At 36.0% G+C, this 22,728-nt stretch overlaps 1 long non-coding RNA gene and 1 pseudogene across 2 annotated transcripts in view; both read left to right on the top strand.

Annotated features, from left to right (window-relative positions):
• The window catches only part of LOC144234285 (uncharacterized), an 882,104-nt gene that overhangs the window by 121,048 nt on the left and 738,328 nt on the right, over positions 1 to 22,728 (top strand). The gene's annotated exons all lie outside the window — the stretch shown is intronic.
• LOC144234286 (ELL-associated factor 2 pseudogene) lies at positions 3,343 to 3,772 on the top strand (annotated as a pseudogene).

Genomic DNA, 22,728 nt, shown 5'->3' with positions numbered 1-22,728 from the left:
TGTTATTAAATGCTATTTCCAGAGAATAAAATTATTTTTCTCATATGTCATATTATTGTCTATATCCTTAAGAATCTTTCTGACTTGGTAATTGTTACAGTATGTCCTTTTAATAACTTTTTCTTTGTTCTTCTTGTGTTCTAATTATGATTTTACCAGTTATTAATTTGGAAACTTTGGACAAGTTAATTTACTTATTTAAACTTGATTTCTCTAAAATTTTTAAGTGGGTTATTACTTGAATGGAATGAGATAAATCTCTAACCCCATACAAACTTCTTTTAACTCGACTGAGTTCAGTACACACTGAGCATACATTCAACACTCTGTATAATTTATTTTACTTCTTTTTCTCAGTCATCATATGAAGTAGGTATGATCCAGTCATACAGAGGAGGAAACTGGAGCTCAGGGAATTAATAAACAATTATCTTAACCAGAGTGACAATAAGAATTTGAATCTCAGTCAGTGTGATTTTAGAGCCCCGGCCACCTCCCTAAGTATGAGTCACTGTTTTTTATAGTTTATTATTCATTTCATTGTGATCTTTCTTCAGTAAAATACTTCTCTTATATCTCCTATTTTACAAAGTCATTTTGCCATGGAATTAATGTCATTCATTGAATGTCAAATAAGAACCTCGACAGACAGAGAAAAGGATAGATGGTATTGAAGATCTGGGAGAGAAAATGAAAAATGATAGAAGTAAAATATAAGATGATCAGTTTACTAGCCAGGGAAATTCACACCTAGAATATAAGTTTTGGTTGGGAACATTTGCACAATACTGAAAAATATAGACTCCATTCTTGAGTCGTCGCTTCTTCTTCATACCTTTGATAATTCGTCCTTCACTCTTGTGCAGTTTTGCCTTAGCTTCGGCAGACTGACTTTTTCTTAAGAGTTCTGTATTTTCAGCTTTCAACCAACTAAACTTCATCAGCATCAGAGTCATCTCTATCCTCAAAATGTGGTTGTCTGAGTGGACCACTGGTAAAGGGTTTTTAAATGAATTCCACAAGAAATAAGGTTCTATTGATCAAAAAACATGATGAACATGAAAATACCACTATGTTCCAAGTATTCTATTAGTTTCCAAGAATATGAAGTCAGGTTTAGAGCCAGATTCCATTCTCCAAGATACAAGCATTTAAACATATAATAAACAGTAACCAATGATAAGGGTAATACTGGAATTGCGACATAGAAACATGAGTGGAGAAGAAACTACCATAAGGAGGCCAAATGAAATTTATAGATGACGTGGTGATAGAAAAATTCTAGAATAGGGAGTAGGAGTTTACCCCATAGAAAAGCAGGACTTGGGCAGTGTAAACCAAGGAAACACTGTAAGCAAAGATAGGGTGGTACGAGCAAATGTTATTGTTGCCATCTGACAAAGAAGCTGACGTGGGAAAACGTCAAATTAGCCCTGCTATGAGATTTTATCTTAAATATCAAATGAAACAATGATAATACATTTTTTAAATTTATTTATTTTTTAATGTTTTATTTATTTTTGAGAGAGAGAGAGAGAAAGACTGAATGTTAGTCGGGGAGGTGCAGGGAGGGAAGAGCAGAGAGGGAGAGACGAGCAGGAGAGGGAGGGGTAGAATCCCAAGCAGGCCCCACACTGTTAGCGCAGAGCCCAACGGAGGCTCAAACCCATGAGCCACATGATCATGACCTGAGCTGAAATCAAGAGTGGGATGCTTAACCGAGAGCCACCCAGGTGCCGAATAAGAACAAAATGTGATTTTGGATTAGACAAAGTATGTTCTGTATATATTAAAATATCAGTAGATTCATCCACTTATGTTTTCAAGATTACCTGTTGGTTGACTCTTCCACCAAACGCTTGGCTAACCATTGAGCACGCAGTGGATGAATAAAGTAGACACATTCCCTGACACAGTTTATCATCTAGTGGGGAAACAAATATTGAACAACAGTGTCAGATAGATAATGTATAGTTTCTAATGCAGTAAGTAGTCTGATAATGCAATGAATCAAAGAGAGATGTTTCATCATAGCTGGGATTGGTGAGCAAGGTCAAGAGAAAAATTCAACCCAGGAATGAATACATGCAAAATCAGTAGAAGCGATAAAGGTAGAAACTATCAAGTGTTTAATTTCAAAAAGATGCAAGTGTCTGCTTTGGCAACAGTCTATAGGAAAGAGTTTGAAACATTATATTTGGCCCAGAGTATAAACAGGATTACCCAGGTTGATGTTACTATTTGTTTTAAATTAATTCAGTGGCTTGACTAAAATAACAAAGATCCAAATTATGAGGGTGATATTCCTACTCATTTTCTTGTTTTATAGATACGTCTGACACATGCACTTTGTTTCTAAATATATTTTAAGGATATTAACAAACTAAAATATTCACAAAGATGGACACCCAAGACCTGCAAATCATGCTGCATGTAGTAATGGGTACAAAAAGAAAAGAAAACAAAACAAAACAAACAAACAAAAAACTCCACACCTCGAGTTGGGATAGAATGGTTATAAGAGCTATATCAGACATTATTCTTAGTCCAGCCATTTCAAGTACTGCCATACCTCCTGGAGCATTTGATTTAACTTCTCAAAACCTTAATCTTAAAACCTTAATTAATCTCAAAACCTTAATTGCTAATCTTTATTGGAGATAAACATAACCTACTTCTGGGGTGCCTGGATGACTTAGTCGTTTAGGAATCCAACTCTTGTTTTTGGCTCACAATCTCAAAGTTCATGAGCCCCAAGTATGGCCCCATGCTAACAGTGCAGATCCCTGTCTCTCTCTCTCCCTCTCTCTGCCCTGCCCCTGCTTGCATGCTCTCTCTCAAAATTAATAAACTTAAAAAATGCATATGTGTATATAACCCATGTCTATGTGTATTGTTAAGATTACATAATATAATGCGTGTAATATGTTCAGAATAATACCTGTCATGTAGTACATGTTCGACAGACGTTAGCCAGTATATATTTGATGTCTGCTAATTGTGATAACCCCCTATGCTTTCGTAATCTTCAACTTGTAACAGTTCCCTGGCCTCTTTCTTTAGGACACTGCTCTTTTTCCACTGCAATCCTATAATTCTTGTGGAGATCCCAACCAAAGTACTCACCTTCCAGATGATGGAGGTGGGCTTGCAGCCCGTGCCTAAAGAACCATAATGTTCCATCGCCTTGGCCAAAGATTGGTAATGGTTCATTATGTGACTGTAGCTGGCCAGTTAGAATCCTTCCCTGATGTTTTTACATGCTAAGCTGTAGGAAACATTCTCGTGTTTCAGACTTTTCAGCTTCAGAGCTAGAGAGACCATGTCTGTTATCATATGGGTATGCATAATATAGATCAACAGAAGCAACAAGTGCAGAATTTAGTTAGGGCTCCCAATCTTATAAAACATCCCCCATCTGAAGACAGAATGTCCCCAGCGTCTCCAATGGAAGATATTGAGAGAGAACTGAAGGCAAAAGCTCGTCTAATGGACCAGATGGGTAGTTGTGATAGTTCATCTGATTCTAAAAGTTCATCATCTTCAGGTAGTGAGAATACTTCCAGTGACTCAGACAGTGAACAGTGCAGATCTTCTCCTGCTGATCCAGGAACTAATATCTCAGGACGTCTGTCATATCTGCCATGCCACAGTGCAGGATTCCTGATAGGGATGCTGGCCTGAATGATTTCATGACAACAGTAGCCTTCTGATGAGTACTTTAAGAAATGGTTTGCAGCTGAATGAATCAGGAGGTAACAGTGATGAGTGAAGAAACTTTCATATGTGTGTGTGTGTGTATAAGACATGGGATAATTTATTTTATATTACGAGTAAAAATTCCCAAGACTGAAGAAAGTGTCTCTTAACTTTTGATAATAAAATAAACTAGATTTGATTCAGGAAAAAAACAAAAACAAAAAACAAAAAAAACATGGCACTGGGCACCCATGGGGCCTAGCACCAGGCCCAGGACACAGCAGGTGCCAGAAAGTGTGGGCCATTCTCTTCTCAACCTAACCTCAACCCTTGAGTAAATGAAGCCAACTCCCTAACAGAAGTAAAAGGTAGAGATGTAGAGTCTCATGATGAGTAAAAGGCCAAGCCCAATCACTTAGAGACCCAAGGCTGCTCTGGCACCTACAGTATTTCCTTCACTTATGGCAAAATCACCAGTGCCCTTCAAATAAATCTCTGTGTGCTGTTTAAGTCACTTTGGACTTTTTTTTTTCCTTGAAATTGAAATTGTCCAGACTACTATTGTTGTTATATTATGGCCATTGGTGAATGGCTACTAAGCATGATATTTAGGAACTAATAACTTCTCAGTAAATATTTTGAAATGAATTATTTTTTTATATTGAATTGGAAGTTGTTTTCTGAATTAATATATGATTATCAACGATGATATAAAGTAGATATATTCAGAATTAAATAAAATTCAGGATCATAATGTAGAAAAAATGGCATAGGAGAAATAGTTGAGTCTTTCAGGTGAAGTAGACTTAAATCCAAACCCCCTTTTATCACTTATTAGTTGTGTGGCCTTGGGAAGAGCCCTTAATTTTAGTGAGATCAATTCTCCCTGTAAAATAGAGAAAATAAGCACATCGGTATGATGTTATTGTAATTGCATAAGCACTTAATATCCTTATATCTTCTCCAACTTTTCAGAATCTAGGTTCTTTGATTGTATAATCATTTTTTTGCATAAGACACAACATACTAATGTTACAAATCTACGTTATAATGAAAGAAGTAATTTCAAAAGCCTGTGTACTAAATTCTAATTATATTTTTATTTCAAAAGTTTCTAGAGAAAATTTAATTTGGTGTGCCATATTTTTCATATTTTTAATATTTTCAAGTAACTGTTTTAAATGAATAGAATGTCATTTTAAATATATATTAACAACCTTTTAGAAAAATTGCAATACATATCTTGGCACGCTTTGTTTTGTTTCTTTTATGCTAGAGGAGAGTACATATGAGCAGAGGAAGAGAGACAGAAACTTAAGAAGGCTCCATGCTCAACGTAGAGCCAGATCTGGGGCTCCATCTCATGATGTTGAGATCCTGACCTGAGCTGAATTCAAGTGTTGGGCACTTAACCAACTGAACCACCTGGGTCCCCATGGCAAGTTTTAATTATTGACTAACCATACCAACTTTTCTGTTAATGACTCATGAGTTATTTACATATTCCAATTTTTAAATGTATTTCATTGATAACAATTTTCTTTGTATATTTTAGTATCTCTTAGTGAAGTTGTTTACGTAGCCAATAATCAGGGTAGTGAGGCTTAAATCACAGAATTACTGCAGCCCTTCTTTCTTTTGAATGCTTATCTTTCCTGATAATCGAGGGTATTATTTCCCATAGACAGCCTTGTGCATCTATGACATATTAGAAACTGTCATTAAAAATCATTTTCCATTACCAAGGGAGTTTGGGATAATGGAATGTGTAGTCGCTTTCAATTTGTGTCAAATTTTCTGATGCATTTGTACCACCAACATTTTATCAGCTTGTCACTAGAACAAATGAAGTTGCAAATTGCATTGACTTTTTTTCATGAAATCTTTGAAACTGTTTATTTTTAACATGACTTTTCTCCTTTTGATTTCTATAGTGTAGCAGGCTTGATTTTCAACTTTCATGGTCTTTGTCACTTAGTGAGTATGGCATTCGGGCACAATAATTTCCTGGGGCCTTGAAGGTTTTGGGAGAAAAGATTCAGGCATGTAGGGCATATTAAAGCTGAATGCAGATTTAAGCAATAAGCATGGAGCAATTTGATGAACTACCTGTAGGCAGGAATGGAGAATTTCTGACACATCAGGAAAGCCATTATCCTCCTGTTATGTTCAATAGCCCAGTTGGCCTAAAAGGTTATGGGTGATGTATGTTTTCATTATCTCCTATGAGCTGGATGCCTCAGAAGACCCCAGATAGCTTATTGTGGCTGCGGCTCTCTTCATTTGCACTATAGCAACCTCTGTCACATCACACCAATATGTTTGTGAGGGTCAGTTTGCTTCGAGGAATATTGTCCCATGATTTCTGTAATATTATTCTGCCTGAGAATCTGCAAGCAGTTACCACTTGGAGAGTAACTGAAAGCTCTTCAAAAATACATTTTGATTTCCTGGGTGTCAGCTGTCACTGTAAAAGCAATAATAGCAATGAAACAATGTCAATGACATTATTTATTGAACATATATTATATACCAACCATGCCTTACAGACAGTGCTTTATGTTCTTTAACATATCCCATTAAGCCAGGTATCATGGTTTATATTTCATGTATGAAAAAAAAATAAGATGACATTAAGAAAGTAACTGTCCAAAATCAGATCTCTAGATGCGGTAGAGATAGCATTCAAGCCAGGGTCTGCCTGACTCAATAAAATTCTTAACAATTGCAGTTCATATTTAGACCAACATGAAGAAGCTCACAGTCTAGTTGAAAAGAAGAATACATGTAAATTATACCTCTTACACAATAATATTTTCATTTAAAAGGCATGTGTGTTTAAAGGGTAAGGGAAACAATTTGTATTAAGAACTATTTATACCTATCTTTAGGGGAAGTGATTAAATCTAAGGAAGGGATCAGAAAACCCATACAAAAGAGCAATTTATCAGTAGAGACACATTATTCTAAGAACTGGAACCAGTGTTTAAGCAAAGGCCCAGAAAAAGCCCTGAAATTACAGTGTTTTGGGGAGCAGTAAAAAAGTCACGGGAGGCATAGGAATTGAAACACTCCAATACCTACACCTGTTTATATAAGCATAGGGAAAACTAAAGGTGCAGAAGATCAGACTTAAGATGCGAGAGAACAGGAGAGACTGAAGGAAGACTTTCTCTATATTTTTAATGTGATGTCAAGGAAAATGTGAATTTATAAGAGACCTTCATTTTTAAAATAAAATGTGAAGATTGATACCTTTCTTACCTATGACCTGGGATTATTATAACATTGAAACAGTCATTATATAGATAAAAGCAGAAGTTTTAGGATGTGCAGCTTGCCTATCTTGGTCATGACTGTCTGTCATCTTAAAATTTTGTTTTTCATTTTTTTTTTTCCAAAAGGAAATGAGTTAAAATGAATAAACCAAGTTGTATTCGTTTTAATGTTGTTTCATATTTACTAAAATTTATTTGTATACTTATTCAAGAAACATTCGCATGGAATAAAAATGAGGCAGAGGAGACCCCAGTATCTGGCACAGACTATCTATATAAAAGCCTTGTCTTTTAAGTAGTAAAGTCAGTTTTACAGAAGTGTCCAGTACAAACATCATGGTATTTAATAAATAGTTGGGATGTCCTTAAGATGAATCCAATATTAAGTTTGGTCTAGTGCTAAAAACAAGTATTCCTTCACTTAAAATGACCTTGTGTCATATGTGTGAAAAGGTTGGTCTAATGCAGTGAGTTAATCCATTTGTCTTAGAAAGCTGTGCATTTGTTTTAGAATTTCTCTTTCATTACATAGGCTATTATTTGCTTTGTCAAATCCCTCTTGGCCTTGAGCACACTCTAGAAATAGGGATTCTTTAGAATTGCTGATAAGGATGTTCTACTAAATATTACCCTTTATAAATCTTTGAGGAGGCTCAGGAATTGGTGAAGCACTGTAAAGATTTATATAAGGAGATGTACAAATCTGGCCAAATGAGGACACATCTGGGCTGTAACTGGGTCTACCCTCTCAAGGGCCTCTGCTCTATAATTCTAATTCATTTCTTTTATTTTGGAAAGTCAACAATACATATGTACTCCTTTGACTTTTTAACATCTTTATTAATGTCTAGTTGATACATAATAAACTGTACATATTTAAAACATGTAATTTCATAGTTTTGGTATATGTCTATACTCATGACACCATCACTACAATCAAGACAACACACACATCCATTGCCCCCAAAAGTTTCCTGTTGTCTCTTTATTATTTCTTTTACCCAACCCTTGGTGTCCCCACGTCACAACTCCTGATCTGCTTTCTATCATAATTCATTTCCATTTTCTATAATTTTATATATATGGAGTCATATAGCATGTTGTCTAACTTTTTTCACCTAGGCATAATTATTTGAAGATTTCCCCATATTATAGGATACATGGGTAGTTTATTCCTCTTTATTTCTGGAATAGTTATTGTACTGTATGAGCCTATTCTCCTTTGGCAAGTATAAGTCCCTTGAACTTAATGTACCTTTCCTGACCTTTTGTCTCATGTCTCTAATATTAATAAATCCTTTGTGAAAAGGTACTTTAAAAGATAGGTTCTCCACTGTTTCTTAATCATAGAGAAGAAATAAGTGCCTAAAGGATACACAGGGGTATATTTAACAATATTTTTGATGATGATGATGAATACTACTAACACTATTAATATTACTACTACTACTACTACTAATGCACTTTTAAGATGCATAGCACCATATGAAGGCTGTTGCTGTATTTTAAGCTGGACACAGCATCACTAATAACCCCCCTTGTTTAATTTTTAATCCTTTTACAAATCATTTCAGGGGTTATAAATATATGACTAAAACTATTATGATTAAATTTGAATCATTCATTTAATCAGTATATTTTGTGGGCCTACTATCTATCAGGCACAGGACTAGGAAAAAGGGATTCAAAAGTGACAAAAGACACATCCTTCTTCTTTCATATTCAAAAGTGGATTTATTGTAAGCATAAGAAGAAGCTGAAGCATATATGCAGGTCCTTCCAAAGCCCTGGCTATGGCAGTATGTTCACATGGTCACATATTTTGGAGAGTTTGCAAAATCAATGTTTTATTTTAATGTACTGATAACAACCTCTATCTCTATACCCCAGCTTTCCAGCCACACACTTTTTCCCAGGAAGAGTGTCATTGGAGTTCTCAGGACATTTTGGAGATGCAGCAAAGGGAAATTGGTGTTGAGGAGTAGACACATAGAAACATACATGTATACATACATACAAACATGCATGCTACATATGTATAATTTGGGTTTAGTAGCACAGGTGTCTGTGGTTCACCATTAATACTGTGTATATTAACTTAGGACTAGTCACCCCAGGTGAGAAATGAGACATAGAAATTTTGCTGCCCACTATGCCACCTCACTGGCCTCCGTGATCAAAAAGTAACTATCTATAAACTGTTATACAGTGGTACTGCGTACTGGAAGGGTTTGAATGTTGGAGAGTACAACTAGGTTAGAAATGGTGAGACCCAGAAGTGTGTGTGTGTGTGTGTGGGTGTGGGTGTGGGTGTGTGTAGAGACAGGGTGGGAGGAAAAAGGGAGAGAGATGTTAGCCTGATGGATTAGTAAAACTATAACGTTATATTTCTGTGTATAGGATATTTATACTATTTGTCAACTTTCAATATTTTATTTTGATGTGATTTATTTTCTCATTTTTTTTTTAAGTTTATTTGGAGAGAGAGAGAGAGAGAATGCGCAGGAGTGCAGATGCAAGTGGGGCAGGGGCAGGGAGAGAGAGAGCCCAAAGCAGACTCCACACTATCAGTGCAAAGCCTGACACAGGGGCTCATACTCACTAATTGTGAGATCATGACCTGAGCAGAAATCAAAAGTTGGACGCTTACACAACTGAGCCACCCAGGCACCCTGATTTTCTCATTTTAAACAAATATTAACATGTGACCTTGATTTTCTATTTTGGATAATTTTTATTAGGGTCCTGCCCCAATTTATAAATACTTGAGGCAACACAAAAATAGGATTCATTGCTGTTTGTTTATATGTTACAGCTCAGTCAGAAAGACTGGCCAATAAGCATACATTTAAGATACAGAGTTATAAAGGTTAAACAAAAGAACTCCAGGAGTGTACAGGACAGGAATAAATTCTTACTTGAAAGGATAGAATTCTTGGAGAAAATGGTGTTAAAGCTGAGATGCAGTGTAAGTTGGCCAAAGATGCGTATGTCCTGTGTGTCCCTGTACCTGTGTGTGGGGTAGGGGAGAGATAGGAGAGAACTGATTGATGTTTTACGTTCCCCTTAGACATACAGAGTTTTAAAATAGGTGGGTGGGTGACACAAGATCAGATTTTAGAGATTTTTGTAACATACATTTTACATGCAGTGGGTATATACATTTTATAGTTAATCCTGAGAACATGAGTGAGGAAATGCCAAGACTTTAGGCAGAGAGACAGTATTTGATTATGTGTCTTCCAAAACTGCTTTTCTTCCCTCGAAGGCAAATGTCCTTAATTCTCTAGAGGCAGTTGTCAAGGAGCAGTTTTCAAACACGGTGACATTTAAATGAAGGAAGGTTCCTTAATGTGGTGAGTGGTATCTGGGATTCCATTTTAAACACTAATACAATGTAGGCCTCACCCAATCAAAATGTTTGTTATAGGGAGAGGATCTGAAATAATTGGCTGATGTGTCCATTTCCTACTATTTAATTTGCTTTGTCAGCTTGACAAATTATTTCTGTCCTCTAAACTTCAGTTTCCTTATGTTCACAATAGGGGTAAAAATCCCTACCTTATAGGGTGGTTGGAGAACAAGAGGATCTAAAATAAGATAATCCAGGACAGAAATGCCTAGCATAAAATAGATGTTCAATAAGTTTCACAGGAATACGCACTTTAAAAGTTCTACCATTTTAGGAATAAAAATTTAATTGTAAGATTAGAAATAATAAAACTCCTAGAAGAAAATAAACAAATGTGCTAAGCTCTTTGAGTTAGGTCTTTGCTATGGTTTTTTGGATCTGTTCCTGAGGCAAGAGCAACAAAGGCAAAAATAAACCAAAGAGACTGCATCAAACTGAAGTCTTTTTGCACAGCAAAGGAAATCATCAACAAAACAGAAAGGCAGTCTCCTGAATGGGAGAAGGTATTTATTTGCAAAAATGATTTATGTGATAAGGACTTAGCATCCAGAATATATAAAGACCTTGCACAGCTCCATATAGGTACATAGGTAGGTAGGTAGGTAGATGATGATAGACAGATAGAGATAGAGATATATTTAAACAAAGTAACAATCCAATTGAAAATGGGCAGAGGTGGAGCTCCTGACTGGCTCAGTGGGTTGAGCAACGGACTTCAGCTCAGATCATGACCTCACTTTGCTAAATAAAACCTTTCCTTTAGCTAGAGAAGGTAGCCTGATTTGTAAATGTAAATGCATTTTTGAGGCTACACACATCAGCTTCATCTCTTGGAGAGGTGCTATTTGTTGTGCTGGAGAGCATTACTTAATGTCAGTTTCTTACTCTCTAGCCACGGCTCTTCCACTTTTTGGCTGCATGACAGTGGAAAGTCCCCTTCATGTATCTTGTCTTCACTATCCTCCAGACTACTTCCTGACAGTATTATAAAGCACAAATAAATATAGTATGTGAATGTTTACTGACAATATTGAGAGCATATATGAGCCATAGGGCATTCTTACCAATGCTTTGCTCACTGAGCTTGGTAACTCAATGTGGCCCTGTGATGTAGACACAGGCCTTGGAAATAGATTGTCCTTGGTTAGAATTGTTACTTTGACCTTCACTAGATCTAAAACCTTGGGGAAGGGGGCCATTTAACTTTCTGAATCTCATTTTCTTCATCTGTGAAATGGCTATTTTGACCTCTCAGGGTTCTTGTGAAAATGGTGGCCGCTGAGAAATACACCACCATCTCCCTTAGGTTGATTAACATGATAACTAAAAGAAAACCACTCTGTAAGTTATCTTATAGAAAACTATCACTTCTTTATCTTTCATTCTATTATTTTCAAACAAAAGCAAAACATATCCAGCCTTTAACTTACAATAAAAATCAACCTTAAGAGATATAAGCATATCGCTCACTTTGTGAGCTAGCTAAAGTATCCTTTGAAAAGAAACACCAACCCACTGACAGTCACTGGCCTCTTAGTTGTCACCATGACATCACTCCTCTTGCCAAACCATTTCTTGTTTACATTAAATAACATTTGAGAGAATCATTAAACCAGTAATCATTGTAGGACAAAAAAAAAAAAAGAAAAAAATATATATATAGAGAGAGAGTTAAAAGAGATATAGACAGATATTCAAACTTGTTTTGAATGATCACTTATGTTGGCTGCAACAGCTGCGGATGGAAAAATAGATTGCCTGGCAGAATATCTTTAAGTGAAAAAACAAGCCACCGTCACCACCACCATCACCAACAACAGCAAATAATTTCTGCATCATCTGCCAGAACAGTGTCACATCTCTCTCACTGAGTATTTGATTTAGACAGTTATCAGAATTAATTTGCATTACTCAAAGGGGATCAAAGGTCTGAGTTGCATTATTTACATGTCAGCTGTCCTCATTTATTATTAAAATTATAAAGGATCCTATTCTTAGAGGAACATAAATGAGAGCTGCTTTACCACCTGAAAAAAAGTCACTACCACGTGCAGCTGTAACTCCACATCAGACAGTCTTTACCATTTCATTGAGCCTTTCTAGGTACAAAAGAGGGCAACAGTTGTTTGAAAATAATTTAGCTAATGTCAGTGTGAGAAGCACCTCTGTCATGGGGAAAGAAGTGATCATTTAGTCCTTCTCAAAGAGGATACTATTGACATTTTGGTAATGGGACAGTTCTTCATTTTGAAGGACATTCTAACATATTGAAAGATGTTTAGCATCCCTGTCTTAAGTGTTTTGGGACAACCAAAAATACCCCCCACATTTCTAAATGCTATCTAGGGAGTCTTATAGTCCCTCTTTGGGAACTAATGAGGTAATACAAGGTAGCCCTCATCTGGACCCTAAGAGCCCATTTTTGGAATCAGAAGGATCTGGATTTTTGAGGAGGGCACTTGTTGACATGAGCACTGGGTGTTGTATGGGAACCGATTTGATAATAAATTATATTAAAAAAACAAAACAAAAAGATCTGGATTTGAATTTGGTCCACAAATGCATTAACTCCATAATCTTGGTTACTTAAGTTCCCTGAGTCTCAGTTTTATCTGTCACTTGGGGATAATAATGCCTTCTTAAGGGATTCATAATTTATTGCTGGTAAAATTATTAATGTGATGCCTGGAGGGGAACCTGGGTGGCTCTTGGTTTCTGCTCAAGTCACAGTCTCACAGTTCCTGAGTCTTCGCCCTGCGTCAAGCTTCACACTGACAGTACAGAGCCTTCTTGGGATCCTTCTCTCTCTCTGCCCCTTCCCCACTCATTTGTGGGTGTGCTCGCTCGCTCTCTCTCTCTCTCCCTCCCTCCCTCCCTCTCTCTCACACTCTCTCTCTCTCTCACTCTTTTTCTCTCTCTCACTCTCTTTCTCTCTCTCACTCTCTTTCTCTCTCTCTCAAAATAATTTAAAACCAAACAAAAACATGATGCTTGGTATATAAGAAATGCTTATTTAAATGGTAGCTAATTTGCACAGATTTTGACAAATTGATTTTTAAAAAATTCCTATAGGCTCAGAGAAAAAACGGTCGCTATCACAGTCAGTAGTGATTATTGTAGTTGTCATGGGGAAAATGACACTGGTGATAGTTGTAGTACACATAGGAGATCAGTAGGTAAGGTGTTTAAGATGTTACCTAGAGTGCCTTGCAGCCTGAGTTGGAATTTCCCTGCCACTGTGTTATTCAGGCCAATTCCCTGTACAGCCTATGCTTCGTATGTAAAATGAAGACAACATTCATGTAAACTGTAATAATTTGTTGTAAAAAATAAATAAGTATAAATACTACAGAGTGAATCATGTTTAGAGATGCCTGTGATTTCAGTGGAGACAGGAGGGATTGGACCATTTGACTTTCTGTTTTCAGATTCTTAAGCCACGTTAGGTTCAATTGCTTTTGTGCTGCCTGCTCCATAGTAGTTAACTCATCACTTTCTCACAAAGGTATGTCAGGGTGGCTCAAGCGAAGGGGCTGCTGTTTTCTCTGGCAATTAGATGTGGCTCAGACAGTCTTCACTTTCAGGAGAGTTTAGTATTCAAGTGTATTCTAGACTGTAGCCAAGGTAATTAGTTCTCAGAATACCAAACAACCGTGATTATAACAGGATCCTCACTTGGATGTGGTACAATATGAAGGCTACGGAGAGAATTTCTGTGAAATCCTAAAGGCAAAAGAATGAAGCTGTTAGTAGTTCAGCTGAAACACATCCATGGATACCTATGTTTTCATCCTAAAAGAAAAAGTCAGAAGGTTCTTGATGTTAACCCCTTTGGGATTAATAAAACCTGTAAATCACGTTGGTAAATAGTAGTTATTTGCTAATTTTGTCTCCTGGTTATAAAAGGTTGTTTTGTTTTGATTTCCTTTTTAATCTTCAAACTTTATGTTCCAATATGAGTTTTAAAAGACAACTGGGAATTGATTTTTCAAATGAGAATGTAGGCTGCCATCTGATTATTTCATACAGAGTTTGCAACCCCTACTCATAAATATGGTGTTGATGATCGCTCTCTTATGTTGCTTCTCAGAACCTATAATTACTAACAGAGATGTGACATCCTAAATGGAAGAGAATTCTTTTCATATTAACAGTATTTTTCCACCTGGGAGTAATCTTTATGAAAGCAATGACGTAGTATTTCCAAAGGGTGATTTCATTCCTCTTTAGATTCCATTTATTTGTTTATTGAGTGAGTGCCTAATGAATGCTACGTGATGCCTAACCTAGCCATGTTGAAGATACGAACATAAATGAAACTGTTTCTACCCATAGAGAAGTTTGGAAGAATCATATATTTGATAAATGTACTACACTGTGAAAAAGGCAGTAAAGGAAACAGTTGAGGGTACAGGAGGGAGTCAAGAAGATAGAGGGATAGAGGTGGTGATGCCTTACGATAGGTCTTACAATACCACTGATATAAATAACTCAAAAGAATCAGGGAATTTGAAAGCTAGAAATTAATCATTCTAGCCCTATTTCCTACTACTTCGTAATATGCATGCCATGAGTATTGTTTAGTAAGGACATGGGATAATGTAGACTTTCCAGTTTTATAGACCATGATCCAATTCCTCCTGCCCCATATACTAGCTGTGTGGCCTTGGGCAAGTTACTGTATTTTCATTAGCTACAATTTCTTTATCTGTAAAATGGAAAAGGTAAAATACCCTTTAGGGTCATTGTGAAGATTAAATACAGTGATTTATAGAAGAGGGAATGGCAAAATATTTAATAAATGTTAGCTGTAATTATCTTATAGTTGACATTTTTTCTCCTTTGTATTTTATCATGAATCTACTGTTTTTCTACCTTAAAATTATTGTCCATTAGAGTTTGCTTATTTGAAATCCATGTATGTCTGTATTTCTACCTATTAAAATCCAAGGTCTTTAAATGTTACTTTCTCTTCAGTACCTTTTCATACTTCTTTCATATGTATGAATATAATACAATCACTTGTGAATATGTTCCATTTTTTTCCTCCTCATAACTGTGTCTATTGAGGACCAAGGTATATTGTATTATCAACATAGTGTCTCAATACCAATTAGCTAGAAAATTGACTCTCAATACTAATTTATTGAAATAAATTGGGCTATAGACGGGTAGGTAATGGATACTGAATTTTATTCAATCAAATGTTGTACATCCTGCATTTTCAGGCATTGTACATTGAGACCCCCCCCCCAAATTATTTTTCTTTACCAACTTTAAACTACATCAGCTTAGGAAGGGCACTTCAATCCATCCAACAGCGGCTCCACCTATAAGACAGAAGTTCAGTTCATATGCATCACCACCTTTGCTTGTAAAGCAATATCCATTTGTGGAAATATTTTAATATTTTATTCACTTTGCCTTTATTACTTTACACAAATGGATGGAGCAGATAAAAATGAAATTGCTGAGACTGGTGAGGAGAAGCATGGGTTTCATAAACTCAATATAATTAAGGCAAGATGGAGATCATTAGGCTTGCCTCAACTTTAGCCTCTATCAGGCACTCACTGGCCTTAAGTCCAATCAACTGTATGTTCAGTTATGAAGGAAAGGGATAAAACTAAAGTGCACAATGCTAGAAATGTACATTAAACACTGTACCTAAAAGATGAGCTGCCATTAGAGACTTTGTAATTGGTTTTAGCATATTGGGAGTGGAACACCTATTAGAATCTGTGAATATTTTGTTCAGCTTGTGAACATTTACCATAATATGACAGTTGGAGATTGTCTATTTTATTCCTTTTTATAAAACAAAAAATTGAATAGATGTCTGTATATAAAGGAATAAATACATCTTTTATCGCCAAATTTTACTCATCCCTGACATTATCCTAACACTGTCAGCTATGCTAATTTCATAATGAAATTTTTAGATTTAGTGAAACTGTTCAATAAATCATTTCCCTTCCTTATAAGTGTATCTCAGGTATGGGTAGAAAAATAAGTCAAATGCAGAAACTTTTAATTTGATAGAGATTATAGTCACTAACAAATCTTTTTGTGAATTTTAGGTTCTATGATTATCAATGAATTCATAATCTATGTATTTCTGCAACACTTTTTTTTTCTTTTCGTATGTTTTGTCCTAATAAAATATTCTAGACTGTCTTTGGAAGAGAAGTTGAATTTTTAAAATAATTTTTGCCATTCAGAAGCATACATTATCTAAATTTGCAAGATGCAAGGAAGCTGTTTAAAGGTAGAGAACTTCATCAAGTGAAACACCTGGCAATCTTTTTAGAGTGCAGATTCTGATGTAGGAGGTCTCAGGTGAAGTCTGAGATTCTGCATTTCCAGCAAGTTCTCACCTGCTGCTACTGATGCTACTGCTGCCGGTGTGGACATATTTCATAGCATTGGGTAGAGCACCAAATACGCAGTCAGAAAATTTTACTAGGGACATTACATCTACCATTTACGAGCTGTAGAAATTAGGATAAGTTATACCTGCTCACTTTTTCCTTCTCTGTCCTCACTTTATATACTCTAAGCCACTGTCATTTCTCAATGTGGCATACCCTCTGCATTGTTTTCTCAGTATCTGACCTTGCCCCTCTCCAGTCCACTCTTCAGACACAGCCCAAGTATTACTTCTTAAAAACACCAATTTTATCCTATCATCAAATGCCTAAACCTCCCTTAACAGCTTTTAATGACTCTCCTCAAAGATAAAATTCCAAATTATTAACATAACCCATTAAGTCCCAGTCTGTGTCTCTCTCATCTCCCACTCTATTCCAATTGTTAGTTAGGTTTCACCAAATGGGCTGCTCCTTTGTTGGCTAAGTGTGATCCCCAGGTAAGCAGAAACATACAACCCGGAAACTGGTTAGAAACGCCAATTCTAGATCCCACCCTTGAAACTTTCTCCCACTGGACAGGGCCTCTCCAATAAAGGCAGGGCCTATCAGGTTTTCTTTCTTTCTGATTCTCCAGCACTCAAAACACTGTCTGGCATAGTGTAGGTTTCCAATAAAAAGTTTTGAATGAATGAGAGAATAAATCTTTATAACATCTATATTATTTCTTCATCTGTAAAATAGACAAAATATTGCTTTCCTCTAAGGTTACTTCAGATTCATTAGCATACATGAAAGTAGAAAGTAGAATGCCTACTTTAAAGATATGCAAATAGTGGTTTTTTGTTGTGTTTTTTAAGATATTCAGTTTTATAAAGCATTTTTACATCATTTTCTCAATTATGCCTACACTTTTTGCCTTTACAAAAACAGACAGTTACTTTATGCAGCTTTGTTCATTAAGTCACTCATTCACATATATAACATTGGATGATGCTAACACTGTTGCTTCTACATGGGATAGTATTCCCTACGTCTGGAGTTCTAGCTGGTGACATTCNGAGAGATCATGACCTAAGCAAAAGTCGGACGCATAACCGACTAAGCCACCCAGGCGCCCCCTAGCTGGTGACATTCTTAAAGCCTTTACGTATTGCATCTGACAGTTGTCTCCTTCTAGTTTTCAGTGTACCTTAAGCTTCCTCTTTCAAAGCACTTACAACATTTAAAAATAATAAGTGTTTTTTTTTTATTTCAGAGTATCATAGATTTGTTACAGAAAATATTTTTAAAAGTCTGATAAGTAAAAAAGAAACCTTAGTCCCTACCACGCTCAGAAGCTTTCATGATAACATAATCTCTCAAGCTCTTCTATATATTTTAAATTTCAAAAAAAGTTGCTATAGTTTAGGTAAATTTATTTGGCATTTCTAAAGTATGTGCATAAGATTTTTTATCATATTAGTTGATATGGTGCCCTATTGTAAATTCTCCTAAGGTATTATAAGAGGGTGTGTTTAATCAAATATATTTTGCAAGTATTCTTTTAAACAATCAATAAAACAGCAGAAGTTATGCGGATGTAAAATTGTATTGCAATCAGGTGACATGCTAAGGACTGAGTTCCGTAAGAACATTTGATCTATGGTAGATTTCCTGTGTATTCTCTGAGCCACTTTCAGCTCTGAACCCAAGGGAACATCTAAATGCACACAGCTACTTCCTCTTGCTATTGTAGAACCAATTAAATTAATTTGTTGGAAATAACATTGTCTCTCGCTTGCACTGTGCTACATTAGATTCTCTCTGAATCTTCCTGGGTTTCACTCTGCGATGTGTATAACACTTTGAATTTTAGTGGCAAGAGCTTCAGTCTTCCTTTGCTTTATATATAAAAAATTGATTTTAAGTACTCCCAAGAAAATAGAGCTTTCTCAGAAACCTGCATTTACTTTGGGAGTCTGCTGCATATATTTTCTGACACTTTAGTATCATTTAGGATAGCAAGAAATAGAAATAGAGACTCTTTTGCATTATGTGTATATCTCTAACTTTGGAGATCCTTTCCTGTATTCATTAGGGAGAAAGAATTTTTATGTAGGGCAAGATGCTACATAATAGGATAGGGAATTGTAGTTGGATGAAAAGATCTAATTGAATTTTTTATATTGTGTGTCCTAATGCCAAATTCATCTGTTCACTAAATGAACATTTATGAGCACTGTGCTAACACGGGTCTTTTGGAGGATACATAGGATACCTGGAATATTTATCCATATACATGTATATCTTAATAAGAATGTAAATAGGGGCACCTGGGTGTGTCAGTAGGTTAAGTGTCTGACTGTGGTTCAGGTCACCATCTCATGGTTCCTGGGTTTGAGCCCCACAATGGGCTCACTGCTGACAGTTTAGAGCCTAGGGCCTGCTTCAGGTTCTGTGTCTCCCTCTCTCTGTCCTTTCCCCATTCACACTCTGTCTCTCTTTCTCTCTCTAAAAAAATAAGCATTAAAAAAAGAGAATGTAAATATAGAAATATGTATATGTACATATATATAAATATACATGTACATATATTTATATATAAATCATATATATTTATTTAAAGTTATATAAATTATAAATATACATAAATATTTAAGACAACACAAGTCATTTGCAGGTAAAATTGCTATTTCTGGAGTGCATGGAGCAGGAGAGGAATATGTAAGGAGAAGACCAACTGGGGGTTGGGTTGAATTATTTTGAGACCAGAATATTTATTTTGAGGTGAAAAGCCATAGTAGTATAAGACTAAGCAGTAAGCGAGGGTCAGATAGTTAAGGGAATTCTAAAATACAGAATTTTGACATTTGGCTATAGGCAGCAGGGAGGCATCCTGTCGTTCAGGATGTTGTCATTGAATAGCTGTTCGTAACAAAGGAGCCCTTAGTATAATAAAATAGGACCTCTTGAGACTTCATAGATTTTGCATGTTTGGGTTTCAGTTTTGTTTGATAGTTTTCTGTAATTGACAGAGGCGTGTCTCCACATCCCAGGAGACTGTAACTTGCATTATTGTGGAAGGGCTGTGGGTATGGGAAACAAGAGCGCTGACTTTGAACACTGACTTTGCCATTAACTAGCTATGTAGCCTGGGACACAGCACTTTTCTTCTCTTCAGGACCACTGTCTGCAAATCAGGAAGGGGAGTGTTGATGGAATAAATAACATTCAACCTCTTTGGATTGTTCACTTTCTTTGTTCTCTTGTGACTGCCACTAACAACTCTTGCCTTTTGTCTTTTAGAAGATGATCCAGGTTAACACTAATTCCAGGTAATATAAAACTCAGCCTAGAGTTAAATACGATTTTGAAGTTTGCTCTCTCTTGGAAACAAAGTTCAAGAAAGAAAAAATGATATATGCCGCTACTGCAGATTAAATGACTTTGGAATTTGGGCAGTTTGGAAGATTGCTGCCCTAATTGTTGTTGTTAAAGCTGTTAGTGCTATTTAAAATTAAACAAGTCAGTTCCTGTTTGGCCTTTGTAATATTGTTTGGTACATAGTAAGAGCCCAGTAGAAATGATCTATAATTAGCCAAATTTAGAACGTAAAGTACACAACACAGCATGTCCTCAAAAATGCTAGTTTCCTACTCACCTTATAGCATGCTTGTCAACCTCTATGTTGCTATTTGGCTATGCTTTTTGGGTGCTTGCCTGTCTAGCACCTGATCCATTTGACAGTACAAGTGGCTGAGCTTCAGTAATGGACAGATGACTCAGTTTGAAGATTGAAGATTATGTTAAGCATCAGGGCAGTGAGGGTGGAAAATAAAAAGCTCCATAAAAGGAGATAGAAATAGAAAACCGTACTTGATAGCCTCAATATTTTTGACAGACTTCTCTCTGGTTCATGAGTAAGGAGGGCAGAATGATGGCTATTAAGATACCAGAGGTAGAGGTGCTACTTCTACCATTTTACCACTCAATGAATAGCAAATTGAGACAGTGCAAAAGTAGAGTTTTATTATAATGGCCAGAACCCTTGCAAGACACAGATGAAACCTCAGCCCAAAGGAAGAAAGGAAGGAAGCCCTCTTGGAAGAGGAAAAACAAAAACAAACAAACAAACAAACAAAAAAAATCACCTTGGGTATAGAAACAATACGATTCAAAATTGGAGAATAAAATTTTGCTAATATTTAACTCAAGTAGACTATCATTTAAGAATTTTGGAAAGAATAGGACCTAAACTGTGCTCATTGCCAGCTCTGCACAACCTTGATTAATTACATCTGTACCATTGGCTTTACTTTAACCTAAGCTAGAATATGACTGCTGGATCTCCTGTTACTCAGCAATCTCCCAAACCTCACCTTTTCATTTGTAAAATAAAGATACAGAACCTTAATTGCAGAGTCATGCTGAAGACTAAATGAGATAACAATGATGACCTTGCCTGTTATTGAGTTGGTAATAAATCAATTTCAATTACCCTAACGTCAGAACCTTTACACGTTAAATTTATTACAGCTCTAGCATTCTACTCTTTATATCTTCCTGTGGCACTGTTCCCTTAGCATGCTAAGGAAACTATCAGTGTCCTTATTTAAAAGGAAAAAAAAAAACTTTGGGAAAATTTCAGATATTCTACGAGTAAACAGAAAGAAATCGGAGACAGTAGGCAGCAGCAAGTAGCTTTTAACCTTACCTAATTTGACATATCTATTATATGCCTTGTCTTTATATTTTTATCCCAAGCCACTCCCTCCTTCAGGAGACTCTGAGTCTGATACTAAGAGTGAAGAATTCAGGACATACCAGTTATTTTTTTAAATATATTTTTTTAATATTCTATATATTTTATTATTTTTTTTGAACAGTAAAATCCTGGACTTTTTGCCCCTTATAAACTCTACAATGCTGTTTAAATGCATTCTTTAATTTTTGGCTATTTGTTTTGTAGGACACTGAAAATATGATTTGGTACATAAAAATTTAATACACAAGCTCGTTTTTACAGCACCTTCATTGTGGGCAGTGGGGAACTAGCATATTGAGCTAGAGTGTTGTTATTGACAACTATGATTCTTTGAATCACATATGTTTGTTTTTTTTTTTTTACTTGCTGTGAGTTACAGTGCACTAGAATTTTCAGTATGACCCTTTTGTTTATGTTTCATAAGTAATATATATTCTGTCTTGGCATGGAGGAATTGCCATGATCCTAATAGCTTTGATTAAGTATCGTTGCCAAATCAACTACAAAAGAGCCCAAACTTATTTTCCCATTCCCTAGCCAAGCAAAAGGACAAAAAAAAGTGACCCATTTAAGACTGAAATAATACTATATTCCCCCCAACTCACAGATGAATAGATCTGTAATGAAGTGCAATTTTCCTCAGAAAATAAACTCCAACGAATGGAAAATTGGGGTTACAGCGCATGCATTGTGAAGTAATAGTCACTTAAGTATTGAATACAGCCAAAGGACAATTTGAAAAGATGAAGGACATTCAAGCAAGAAACTAGAAATCTGGCAAAGGTGAAAGGGGGTCCACTGGAAGCTTTATTGAACAGTGATTGCAAGTGTAACAGTGAAATAATGATTCAGTTCTGAAGGATGGAAGGGATTGAAAGGGCAAAGTGCATCCTGGTTCATGTCTAGACAATAGTTATGTATGGGCCATGGTCCAACAGGTGACTTCACAGGGGGATTGATTAAAATAGAAAAAAGTTTCAAAAATTAACAACCCAGCACAGAAAATGAAAGATCAAAACAAATTCAGGCTCCAAATGTACATATTTAGGGTTTTCAAATGCTCTGAAAACACTTTAAGATCATTTATTGATGCAACCAAGATTTATTAAATACAGTACTTACCATGTCCCAGGCGTAGGGACTTGCCAGGGTCAGCAGGGACAAAAATGGATGAGATGTCTTTGCTCATGGAGCTTCAAACTAATAACTTCCACCTGATTCCAA

This window comes from Crocuta crocuta, unplaced genomic scaffold, assembly GCF_008692635.1.
Source record: "Crocuta crocuta isolate KB4526 unplaced genomic scaffold, BGI_CrCroc_1.0 scaffold561, whole genome shotgun sequence".
In the NCBI taxonomy this organism is placed as follows: domain Eukaryota; kingdom Metazoa; phylum Chordata; class Mammalia; order Carnivora; family Hyaenidae; genus Crocuta; species Crocuta crocuta.
This window is presented reverse-complemented; position numbering and strand designations above follow the sequence as displayed.